This window comes from Marmota marmota, unplaced genomic scaffold (assembly GCF_001458135.2).
Source record: "Marmota marmota marmota unplaced genomic scaffold, marMar, whole genome shotgun sequence".
NCBI lineage: Eukaryota > Metazoa > Chordata > Mammalia > Rodentia > Sciuridae > Marmota > Marmota marmota.
In genome coordinates this window covers 11,884,988-11,897,910 of record NW_026000153.1, presented here as the reverse complement: position 1 = coordinate 11,897,910, position 12,923 = coordinate 11,884,988, and the positions used below count along the sequence as shown (strand labels likewise).

Here is a 12,923-nt window from a genome sequence, read left to right as displayed (position 1 = left end):
CCCGCCCCCAGCCCCGAAGCTCCTCCTGCTCCAGCGATCACCAGCGAGGGTGCCCTGCCTTCTGGCCAGCGCTGAAGCAGTTCCAGAGCCGGATACATTCAGGACTGAGATCAAAGGTCTTATTCCAGCTTTAAGAGGGATTCACTGTCCTACTCCTGCTGACTCCTCAGCCCTGCGCTCCAGAAAGGCCATTTCCTTCTGATTCCCCATGTTTCCATGATGCTTTTTCCTCCCTTTCTATATTTTCCAAACTTGCCTTTCCCATTCTCTGCTTCCAAAATGCATTTTCTTTATTCTGAGCCGAGGAATGATGCTGACAAAAACGACCACAGTGTTTATACACCTGCTATAAATCTAAGTGTAGTAGCAAGAATTAAGCAATTTCTTCAAGATCAGCCCAGGCTGTCTGTGATACTGGCAAAGCACTTCTGTATCCCTGACCTCCCCAGATCGGTGAGGCTGGCTGGGCAGGTAAGATGGTCTTTGTTTTAGAGACAGAAAGCCGAGTGAGTCTGGTTGCTGGGAAATGGGAAGTGGGTGGTGGTGGGGAGGCCTAAGAATCCAGGTCTCCCGAATCCTCCTGGGTACAGAAAGCATTGTCTTTGTGGCACACTTGTCCCCACTACCTGAGTCTGATTCAGATCAATCTGAGGTTCGGAAATTTCATCTCCTCTCTAAAATGCAATTCTGAATTCCTCAGTGCCCAGGAAAGGCACTGACAGAGCCGGCAGTCTGTGGATGGAGGATCAGATATGGGTATACACGTGTATGATCTATTTGAATCCATAAGCCTTGTGAAAAAGCAACTGCCAACAAGTGGGGCTTAAAGAGATTTCAGGTTAAATTCAAGGAGAAATAAACAATGTTGCTCCTACAAACAAATAAGCAAAACCCTACCCAGATCCTGTGGATGAGGAATAGAAGTGTCCCTGTTGCAGAGGTGTGACCTTTGGCCCCTGTTATGTGGAATTAAAACTACCTCCAGTGGAGTCCTGTGTTCTAGGGTGGATGTACTGATAAGCCAGTGCACAGTGATTACTTTTGAGTCTGAGCGGCCTGTCTCCCTGCCTCCTGCAGTCTTGGACTGTTGTTTAAAATATCTGACTTATTTCTTCCTTACAAAACCCTCCTGGACCACGAGTTTGTTGTACTGTGCTGGCAGGTTGGGCCCTGGGACTCACCTCTTCCCTACCTTTCCTATAAAAGTGGCTTGACAACTTCCAGTCAGTGCCTCAGGAGAGGCTGAAAGCAGCAGCAAAGTGGAAAGAATTTTCAGGGAATCCTCAAGCTAGATCCTTGGTGTGACTTAACCTGTCACTAGGACTGGGGCTCAGCCTACTCTTAGTGGCCCTGAGCTCAGCCAGGTCCCTGTGTCCTGCTCAAGGCTTGGCAGAAAAGAGAGCGTCAAAAGCATGAATCCAACTTGAGGAGCTGCCTAGAAAAGATCTCTGAAAATATATTTTTGACACACACCTGACCTTTTCTTTTTTCTTTTCTTTTCACAGGGGTTGTGGCACTCCGCTGGGGAGATGGCACTTATGAAGGAGTATGTGACTATATTTTTGTTTTATTTTCATACACAGGGGTTGACGGAATTAAAGAATTGACACCTTTTGCACCCATGCTCCAGACAGCTCATGAGTCAAATTGGTCCACACATGTATCCACCCTTCTTCGAGCAATTCATGCCTTAAATGTGTAGGAATTGAACCACATTTTAAATGCATCTATTAAATTTGAAGTTAATGAATTCCACTATGAATTATTTTAAAGTAATTAGCTCCCCAATTTTTTTGTAAACAGCTTTGTCAAGATACTTACTTGCCTTATGCTTCATCCATTTAGAAATGTGCAAGTCTGCTGGCCAGGTGGTCCATGCCTGTAATCCCAGTGGCTTAGGAGGCTGAGACAGGAGGATCTCAAGTTCAGAGCCAGCCTCAGCAAAAGCAAGGCACTAAGCAACTCAGTAAGATCCTGTCTCTAAATAAAATACAAAATAGGGATGGGGATGTGGCTCAGTGATCTAGTGCTCCTGAGTTCAATCCCCGATACCCCCCCCAAAAGAAAGAAATGTGCAAGTCAATGGTTTTAGGTATATTCACAGTTATGTGGCCATCCTATAATCAATCTTAGAACATTTTCATCACCCCTGAAAGGAACCCTGCACCCTTCAGCTACCACTTTCCAGTGGTAGACAATCACTAATCTTCTTTCTATCCTTATAGATTTACCTGTTGTGGACTGTTCATATAAATGGAATCATGAAATCTGTGGTCTTTTGCAAATGATTTGTTTCATTTAGCACAGTGTGTTCAAGGTTTTCTATGATTGATCTGTGACAATAATATTCCCTTGTAGGAATATATTATATTTTGTTCACCTATCACTTAATGAACTTTGGATTCTTTCTACCTTTGGGCTCTTATGAATAATGCTAATATGAATGTTTATGGGCAAGTTTTTCTGTGTACACATGCTTTCCATTTTCTTGGGTATATACCTAGGAATGTGTTAAAATAAATAATTGGGAGGCCTTAGGCTGAGACATACCCAGTACCTTGGGTTCCTTTAATAAGCTAACTTAAACATAACTCAATGTAAACAGCAAAGGAAAACTTGAGTTCCACTGATCAGAAACCACCAACTACTCTTCAACTAGAGACTTTGCCAATCAGAAAGCTACAACTAACCTCCAACTAGGGACTTTCCACTTTAACCAATCAACTTTATTTTTTGTCCTGTTTCCCTGAACACCCTCTAAAAGTTTCTTCTTGTGACCTCTTGCTGAACTTCATGCCAATTCATGAATCACTGAATGCTCAAACAAACTTGTTAAAATTTTAATGAGCCCAGGTTTATCGTTTAACAAGTGGAATTGTTGGGTCAAATTGTATCTTTACGTTTTGGAGAAATTGTCAGACTATTTTCCAAAGTGGATGCACCATTTCACATTTCTACCAGCAATGTATGCTCTCTCCATAGCCTAACACCTGTTATTATCTGGCTTTTTGATTAAAACCATCACAGCAGGTATGAAATGATATCTCATGGTTTTGATTTGCATTTCCCTTAGTAGTGCTAAGCATCTTTTCATGCATTTGTACATTTGAACATCTTCTTTAGACAAATGTCTGACACCCTTTGTCCAGTTTTTAATTTTTTTAAAATATTTATTTTTTAGTTGTAGTTGGACACAATATATTTTATTCATTTTTATGTGGTGCTGAGGATCAAACCCAGGGCCTTGCATGTGCTAGGCGAGCACTCTACTGCTGAGCCCCAGCCCCAGCCCCACTTTTTAATTTTTAATTAGGTTCTTTATCTTATTATTGAGTTACATGTATTTTACATACAGGTCCTTTATCAGATATATGATATGCTGTATTTTCTCCCATTCTGTATAATGACTTTCACTTTCTGGGCAGTGTATTTTGAAGCACCAAAGTTTTTAATTTTGATGAAGATTATTTTTTCTTTTGTTATTCGTGTTGTTGATGTCATATTTCATAAACCATTGCCAAATCCAAGGTCATGAAGACTTACCCCTCTGACTTCTTTCAAGAGTTTCTAGTTTTATCTCTTATATTTTGGTCTTTGATCCACTTTGAGTTAATTAGGAGTTGAAGTTAGTTCTTTTGCATTTAGATATCCAGTTGTCCCAGCACCATTTGTTGAAAAGACTATTTCTTCTCATTGAATTGTTTTGACACTCTTGTTGAAAATCAGTTGACTATAAAAGCAAGGACTTACTTCTGGATTTTCCATTCTATTCCTTTACTCTGTATGTCTGTCTTTATACCAGTATCATACTATCTTGACTACTACAGATTTGTAGGTTTTTAAATCAGGAATGTGAATCTCCAACTTTTTTTTTAACGTATGTTTTTAGTTATTAATGGACCTTTATTATACCTATCTATCTACCTATTTATTTATATGTGATGCTGAGAATCAAACCCAGTGCCTCACACATGCCAGGTAAGTGTTCTACCACTGGGCCACAACCCCAGCTCCTGTTCTTCCTTCTCAATGGAAAAAGCTGTTTAAGTTATTCTGGGTCCCTTGAGTCTTTATGTGACTATTAGTACAAGCTTGCTCAGTTTTGCAAAGAAGCCAGCTAGGGGCCTTCCAAAGATTGTGTTAAATCTATAGACCAATTTGGGAAGGATTTCCACCTCAACATTTAGTCTTCTAATTCATGAATATGGGATGTCTATTCATTTAAATCTTCTGACATCTGTCAACAATATTTTATAGTTTATAGAGGATAAGTTTTATACTTCTTTTATTAAATTTATTTCCAAGTATTTTGTTCTTTGTATAATATTATGAACGGAGATTGCTTTTCTTAATTTGATTTTTAAATTTTTCATCATAAATGTACAGAAATTTAATTTCTTTTTGCATATTGTGCTTGTAATCTGTACCTTAATTAACTCATTTATTAGTTCTAATAGTTCTTTAGTGGATTCTTTAGGATTTTCTATACACAAGATAATATCATCTTCAAATAGAGATAGTTTACTTCTTCCTTTTCAATCAGCATGCATTTAATCTCATTTTCTTATACTACTATTTTTTTATTTTGTGCTGTTATTTTATTATTTTATTTTATTTTTGTTATTTTATTTTGTTATTTCATGTTATTGATTTTGTTTTATGTTATTTTGGGATTTTATTTTATTTATGTTGCCCAGGCTGGTCTCAAACCCATAAACTCAAGTGATCCTCCCTCCAGAGTAGCTGGGATTATAGATGTGAACCAGCACATCTTGTCAATCCTAATTTTTTTTATAAGTTATATTCCATGTATGTATAACTTTGTTTTATTTATTCATTTTTATGTGGTGCTGAGGACCGAACCCAGTGCCTTATATGTGCTAGGCGAGTGCTCTTCCACTGAGCCACAACCTCAATCCTAATTTTTAAAAGTAAATCCTAATGCTCATATTTTGGTTTGCTTAAAACAAAGTCAGAAGAGAAAATAGGGGGAAAAAAGAAAACAAAGTTCAATGTTAAGTACACCTCATTAAAACTGCTTTTAAGGAAACAATTTAACTTATCTTAAAGCCATCACACAGAGGGAAGGAAAGTATTTAATATGCTAGTCCATTTTCTTATAAGTTTTTTTTCTAGGTGTCTATTTGGATGTTGAGCTATAAATAAAATTGAACTCATACTTTACAGGTAATTTACAATTCTATTCTGGGAAACTTATTGTTCAGTCAAGCCCTTTTCAGAATTAAGACAATTTATGAATGCCTTTTAAAAAAAAAAATCATAGCCTCATGGGATGAGGGTATTCTGGAGGGTTTGTGGGTAAGGCTGACCCCAACCCTGCTCAGTGACCCATGGCCACCAGTAATGGCACCCTGCCACAGAGCTTCCAACAGCCTTTCCACCCATGAGGAGAGAATGGTCCCTTCTGTGGGGTGAAAATGAGGATCCCACTGGCTTCCTGGATTTCTTGGACTCTTTTAAATATTCAAATACCCCTCATGTCTGTTTTCTTCTGGTGTTCTTTATTCCATAGACGAGGGTCCAGAGGCTGTTGGAAATGACCTTAAGGCCAGGGGCATTAGAATGTGGGAAGATAAAACCCTGCCCACGACCTGGCTGGGGAGCTATCACCTCTTCAATCGCTGATAGCCAGTCGCCCTGTGGTTTGCCAGGAATGAACCTCTCCCTCTGCATGATCCTGGGCTGATCTCCTCTGGCCCATGAGGTATGAAAAGCAAACCAATCAGCTGTGGGATAGAAAACAATTTGTCCTGCCAGATTTCTTTCTAGTAGGTTCTTTGTGTGGCTTGTTGGTGCTTTTGCATGTCTCTCCAATCATTTGTGTGCTGTGCACAAGCACTCCCTAAATGTTATTTAGATAGATGTGACATTAGCATGTTTCCATGTCAATAAGAATAATTCCATAAGTACAAAATATTACACTGTCTGGTTATTATTATAAACAACCACTTCCCAGAAAGATACTGGAAGCTCTTTGGAGAACACAGCACTAAGTTCTTAATGTACTTCTTTGGAGAATGCTGTGTGTCACCAGCACTGTTGACCAGAGTTACGGTTACACCCCAGCTTTCCAACAAGGACAATCCACTGACAATCTCTAGCACTTCACTGTCAGCAGCCAGACGTGGCCAGGACTGTCCAGCGTATGGCCCTCTGTTGAGGTTCTTCCATAAACCCCACAAAGTCTGATAGGGTTGAGGCTACAGAAAAAAATAGTTTTCCTAATGTGGATGTGTCAGGAGTCAACATTTAAGGAGAAAAATTTCAATTTTAATGTCTATCTTGAAAGAAGTCAATGAGGCAGTTCCTATCAGACACAGGTTGTTCACGGATTGGGGAACTTGAGAAAGCACCAGGTGAGCCAGTGTGGACCCACCCAAGTACTGTACTCTAAAGAGGTCAACCTTGGACCCTCAGAATGAAGGCCAGGGCAGGCACAGGAGCAGAAATCTCTCTGTGTACCCAACAACTTCCTGAAGTCTTGTGGCATTGCTTGTGTTTCTGAGGGTGCCTGGACAGACCCTCCACGGTTACAGCTCGCCATTCTCTCACCTCTGCAAGCCACCTCTGCAGGGAGGTTGAGGATCATGCTCTCAACCTTGGGACACCATCATCACTGCCAGGGCAAGTAGCTCTCTCTTGCTTCTGCTTATGGATTCTCACTTGTCACCACACTCTTCTCCCTCCCCAGTGTGTTTGAGATGTGTCCTCAGGTTTCCTTGTGTGTGCACGCGTATTGTAATTCAAATGAACAGCGGTGGACATTTGCCCTTCCTCACTGGTGGCTGTGCGTGGCCACGGTTCGTTACTCTTCATGCCTCTACCAGTTTCACGTCAAGAAAACCAAAACCACAAGAGGACAAGCACTTCAGCAGTTTTACCTGGTGCTGACTTGTGGAGATCCCAAGACCTAAGCAAATGTTACCCATGTTACCTCTGCATGTGTCTCACAGAGAATTAGTCTCCTCAGGGTGCAAATAATGTCAATTGTCACCCGCTCTGGTTTATTGTGAACTGGTTCCAGCTTTCACTCATGAAGCTGGTAGGTATTTAAATCAGATGCTTGAGCACTCTTCCTTTGGATCCTACAAAATCCCTGGATCATGGTGGGGGTCTCAGAGCTCTGAAGTGGTCCCCCAGGTGTTCAGACCTGGGGTCGCCAGGTCAGGGCAGGTACTCAGCAGCATTCACAGGTCTCCCTCTACCAAGAAGGGAGCTCCAGGGCCACTCACACCCTCCACCTGGGGCCTGCCTGGGCCTCCACAGACCCCAAGGAGCAGCACCCATCTTATTCTCTTACCTTGCCGGCTTCCCTCAGCTTTCTGCTTGTTCTTCCCTGACTCTGGGGAGACAGAGGACAGTTTCGGGCTGCAGTCCCTTTTCAAGTCTCCAATACACAGGGCATTTGTTTTGCCTCTTTGTACCATCATAGGGATTCATCTTAAAACCACAAAGGCACCTACTTTTCTTTTCTGGCCATAGCAAGATAGGATGAAGACCTTGAGAATAGAAGCTGGGATATAGCTCAAAGGTAGGGTGCTTGACTAATTATGCACGAGGCCCTCAGTTCAGTCTTAAATACCACAGAAACAAAACAAAACAAAACATTAACCAAAGACTTTGGGAACAGTAAATCTAGCTGTCTTCTGGAAGGGGGAAATACCTTTCATTCTTTTTTTAAAAAAAATATATAAGTTGTAGTTGAACACAATACCTTTATTTTTATTTAAGTGGTGCTGAGAATCCAACCCAGGGCCTCGACATACTGCAAGCGCTGTACCGCTAAGCCGCAGCCCTCAATCTTTCTTAATAAGCCATAAGCCCACTCTTTCCTCATCCCACAAGAATGAACAGAAGGACTTACACAGCACAGCACCCCTGGAGGAGCTGCAGGAGCTGTGGGTTCCTGGACCCATGTGAGTGTTTTTGGATTTTAAGAAGTAAAAAGACGTTTTTTTTTCCTTCTCAATCAGTCACTCAACATCCTGTGGCACTGATATTTATTGAGCATATAGTGTACTCTTGATGCTCTGCTAGGCAGCTAGCTAGATACACTCACATTTTATCTTCACAACAATGCTGTGAGATAGAGAAAGTAGTCTCCATTCTCCAAATCAGGAACATAAGACTTAAAAAAAAAAAATGTTAAGGAACTTGCTCTGGGTCAAGCAGTAGAGCCAAAACTGCCATCTACCTGTGGCTTAGAGTTGAGGTTTATGTAAATACTCTGGGTTGAAAAGACCTTTATATAACCTCATGCTTTTTAGAAAGTCACATTCCAGCTGCAAAACCTTCCTCTGGCTAAAAGTAAGGATGACTCAGCAAGCAAGCTTGGCCTCATTGGGTTATTCTGGCACCTTCTGCTTGCACATACCCCTTCCCCCAGGGATATATTCAAAACCTGGCTCTGCTAAAGCTCTGGGAATTCATCCTGTGGTTGTTTTGCCCTGTGCTGGCCTCCCTGTGCTTTCAGAAAAGCTTGACAAGGAGTTCAGTCACCAGAAACACCAGTCTCACTTTCAGGGAACAGGTTATCGTGAGGCATAGAACTTGCTGGTCAAGGGAAGGCTCTGGAATTGGACATCCAGCAATGGGTAGCCATGGGCCATCCCCCACTGCTGACTCCGATGCACCCACAAGAGAGACTCCCAGAGGCTGCTAAAGTGTCCTTGACCCGGTTAACTGGTAGAAGCAGGAAGCATCTCCCCTACACTGTATGTTTCCATTCTACGGAAAATGACTCCAAAGGACAGCTCTGTCAGGGTTCTGCCACCCTAGCTGTCTTGTTTCTTCACCAGAGGGACTTAGTGGCTGGGCCAGCTGCCTCTAACATAAGGAAATCATTTCTAATTGGTTGTTGTTTTTTGCATAAAAGATCTTTGAGCAGTAGGTGGGAAGAGGCGTTTCAGTCTGACAGATGGAGAAACTGAGGCAAAGAGTAGATGAAAAGTGTGCTTTTCACCAGACAGCAGGAGAGCAGAACGTGGTCTCATGTTTATTCCCCAGACTAGGTTTTTCCACCTGTGACTGCAAGGATCTGCATCAAGTTCATGGCTCTCAAAATTTATTTTAACTTCTTAAACTTCAAAAACAAGGGCCTAGGAATCCAGGGCTCCTGCAGCTGGAGCCCAGGAGGGCTGTGTGAAGGGCCTGGCACTGGAGCAGCACTGCCCCCTGGCGCCCATGCGCATGCATTCCCAGCTCTCCCAAGAGTCTGGGTCCACACTTAACCTCCTCCTCGTTTTCTTCAGACTCACACGCTCCATCTAAATGGGAAGAAGTGGGTAGGTAGGGTACACCCTCCTATGCCCATAACCAGACTTCCTGCCACACAGTGCCAACAGGCTTTGAGAGCCAGAATAACTCTGGTGAGAGGCCATTGTGTGTGGTCACAACTCCAGAAGTTCTGTCCACAAGGGTCTGTCAAACCCAAGCTGAGATTGTCTTGTTCCAGAGAGGTCCTCCATCCACCAAGGACAGGGTCTGAGAAGGGGCTAGTGCTTCCTCTTTCAAAGTCACCAGGGAACTGATGCCCCTGCCTCTTGTCCTTGACTACTTCCCAAATGGGAGCCACTATGGTGATCTGCCTCCCGCCCCTTCCCTCCACACTGGTCACACCCTCAGCTTCCCCCTGAAGCAGTCCCACCCTCCCCAAGCACTTCCACAGTCCCCTCTGGCTGCCCTGCTCCCCTTTCCATAGTCAGCAAACTTCCCTGGGGCAGGCTGAAGGCTTCCACCTTCTGCTCTCCCTGGCTCTTCTCAGTCACCCATGGGAGTGAGAAGTTGGTAAAAGAAGAGGGATGAGCCATATGCAGGCAGGGGGTGGGGTGGGGGGGCAGATTGAGATGCATAGGCTGTTAAACCCTTAAAGATAAGTACTGCCCACTCCCACCCAATTCAATAATTACACAATTTTAAACTGCAAACAAGTGCAAGTCCAACAAAACCCTGGTTTCCTGTGATAATAACTTAATATCTTCTTTTTTAATTTCAAAATTTAATCTTTTTCCGTTTCAAATTTTTGGAGACTTCAGCAGTGCAGGGCAATGTGTCAGGCAATGTGCTTGGGGGTCATGAAGGGAGGTGGGTATGAAATGTGCTTTGATGTGCAGACTGGTCCAGGTCAGGTGTCCAGGCCAGGTGGAGGCTGCCCTCCATGAGCTTATTGGGTTTGCCATCAGCTCAACTCTGGCTTCTACTGGCAAGCCTACAATGAAACCTTTCAACTGCCCTTGGCCTCAGAGATAGAATGGGAAGCAAAGAGTAAACTTAGTGTGTTCTTTTTTGTTTTTTTACTGTTTTTTATTATGATAAAATTTGCCATTTTAACCAGTTTTTTAGTGTACAATTCAGCAGCATTCATTGCATTCACAATGTAGAGTCCTCACCATTTCCCCCCAAGGTTTCCATCCTCCCAAACAGAAACTCTGCCTAAGCAATAATTCCCTACCCAGCTTTAGCCCTTGTTAACCTCAAATCTACCTCATCTCTATAAATTTGCCTACTCTACATATTTTGCTTAAAAAATGTTTTTAGTTGTAGATGGACACAGTATCTTTATTTTATTTATTTTTAGGTAGTGATGATCGAACCCAGTGCCCCACAAATGGTAGGCGAGTGCTGTACCAGTGAGCTATAACTCCAGCCCTACTCTATATATTTCATTTGTGCAATCATACATTAATTGTCTTTTTTGTGTCTGGTTTCTTTCACTTTTAGAATACTATTTTCAAGGTTCATGCATGTTGCAACATGTATGGACCCTCATTTTTTTTTAATACTGGGAATTGAACTCAGGGGTGCTTTACTCCCAGGACTTTTTGTTGTTATTTTGTTTTTATTTTTTATTTTGAGACAGGGTCTGCTAAGTTGCTGATGAACTTGGGATTCTTCTGTCTCAGCCTCCCTGTCACTGGAATTAAAGGCATGTATCATGGGGCTGGGCCCTCATTTTTAAAAAAGGCTCAATAATATTCTATTGTATGGATAGACCACATTTTGTTTATCCACTCATCCTTCGATTGGCAGGTGGACTGCCCTTTGGCTATGGTGAATGGTGTCGCTGAGGTATGTGAAGTCTCCTGTTCTGGTCCCTCCAGGCCTTCACTTTTTGTGGACCTAGCCTGGGAGTAGAATTGCTGGGTCATATGAAAATTCTACATTTACCCTTTTAAGGAATCAAAATTATCAGTTTTCCTTATTCTTGGTCATATGTTCTGTTTTGACACTCATTTTCTTTTATGATATTCTTAAACCTCTTCCTTAAATGTATATATTTATTTTTAAGGTCCTGAAATACATTTGAACTGAAATAAAATCTGACTGGGTGGTGCAGGAGGCACGCGCGGACCTCCTGTCCCCATGGCCACCGCCTGCATGATGCTCGAACCGCAGCCCGTGAGAAGTAGGGCAGGAGCTGTGAGACGATAAGATCCAAGCCCCTGCAGGTCCCCAAGACACGGGGAGCCCACGTGCTAGAGAGGCGCGGGAGACCGGGCCCTTGCGCTGGCGGCGGTCGCCAGGGGTCGCAGAGGAGCGCGCTCGCCTGAGTCCACCACCTCGGTGGTTTCGCCCTACCCTCGGAGCCATCCGGGGAAGAGGCTAGCAGAAGTTTTAGCGCCGGCAGAGGGTACCGGAGTCCAGCGCCGCCTCGGACGTGGGGACTAGAGCCTGAAGGGTTAGTCTTGTCTTGGCCCTCAGAAAGGTTTGCAGATGTTGACCGAACCCGATTTTCTGCAGACTGTGGCCCTGCCCTTTGTCCCCCAGGATGCTTTGTGCCTGTTTTTCTCAGAGGTCGTGGGTTGCTGTGGGGGCAGGAGCATCGCACAGAGCAGAGCCTGCGCATGCAAACCACGCCTTCCCCATGACCCTGCGATGGCCCCAATACTAAGAGAAGATTCAATGGAATGAAGGAATGAACAAATTAAAATGATGTTCCACTTGATGGTGAAAGAAGTGAACCTACAGGGTTTATTGGCACCTAATAAACCCAGGTTCAAGGACTGGAGATAACCCTCCTTAAATTCATTTGAAGGAATGTAGTGTAATAATTCAAAAATAGTTAAAAAGAAAATTACTTTGGGCAACATTTAAGTCTAAAATTCTTGGACATTGGACAATCTGTTGTGGGTACCAGCAGAAAGCCAACCCCGGGGTGGGGGTATGCTGGGTTTTGGGTGCACCCATGGCCTGTAGATTAGGGACTGTGGATTAGGGGCCAGCCTAAACCTACACCCAGATTGGGTAATGAAAAGGGAAGGAGAGAAATGGAGTCTCAGGAGGGCTCAGGTTCAAGGGCTGCCTGAGTGTGGGAAGAAGGGGTACAAGCCACAAGCCAACACAGGCAAAGTCCCAGGATTGCTTACCTGTTAGATCTGGAGCTGATACTTGAGGTGTGAGTCAAACTGATTCAAAGGCTCATATTAGCTGCAAAACTGGAATCTCATTTACCCACAAACCCAAAGGGTAGAGAAGTTTGCAGGGCAGGGGGAAGGTGCTGTCTGGCTCATGTGGTTCTTAGTGACCATGTCTGTACCATCCTCCACACTTTCCTGGGGTTTATCAAGTGCTGTGGCAGAGGGAAGACCAAGTTCTCTTTTATGGTTGTAAATCTGGGGTTAACCAAGAGCTGAGGGTCTGTCTATGAGGACATCTGACATAAGTGGGGAGAGGGCAGGGGATAAAACATTCTGCATGATACATCCCAGAAAACTTGGTAAGAGCTGATTTGGGAACTTTTCTATAGAAAAGCCTATAGAAACTCTTGCTTTGGCCAAGATGTGTATAGAAAAGTTCACTGTAGCATTATGTGCAAAACTATGAAACTGTTAACCAGAAAAATGGATACAATGTTGTGGCTGCAGCCATCTATTCTGAACTCTTGTACAGCTCCCTCCCACACT

General features: G+C 43.3%; 1 long non-coding RNA gene across 3 annotated transcripts; it reads left to right on the top strand.

The window, feature by feature from the left end:
• Positions 1 to 6: 6 nt before the first annotated feature.
• LOC107146172 lies at positions 7 to 10,873 on the top strand. Of its 3 annotated transcripts, XR_007341699.1 has the most exons (3): positions 44 to 471; positions 1,506 to 1,546; positions 5,534 to 10,873. It is a non-coding gene; the product is annotated as an uncharacterized LOC107146172 (long non-coding RNA). The 3 variants fall into 3 exon arrangements; XR_007341698.1 differs by lacking the exons at positions 1,506 to 1,546; positions 5,534 to 10,873 and adding an exon at positions 1,584 to 2,267 and having other exon boundaries at positions 7 to 471; XR_001503999.2 differs by lacking the exon at positions 5,534 to 10,873 and having other exon boundaries at positions 7 to 471; positions 1,506 to 2,267.
• The last annotated feature ends 2,050 nt before the right edge of the window (positions 10,874 to 12,923 follow it).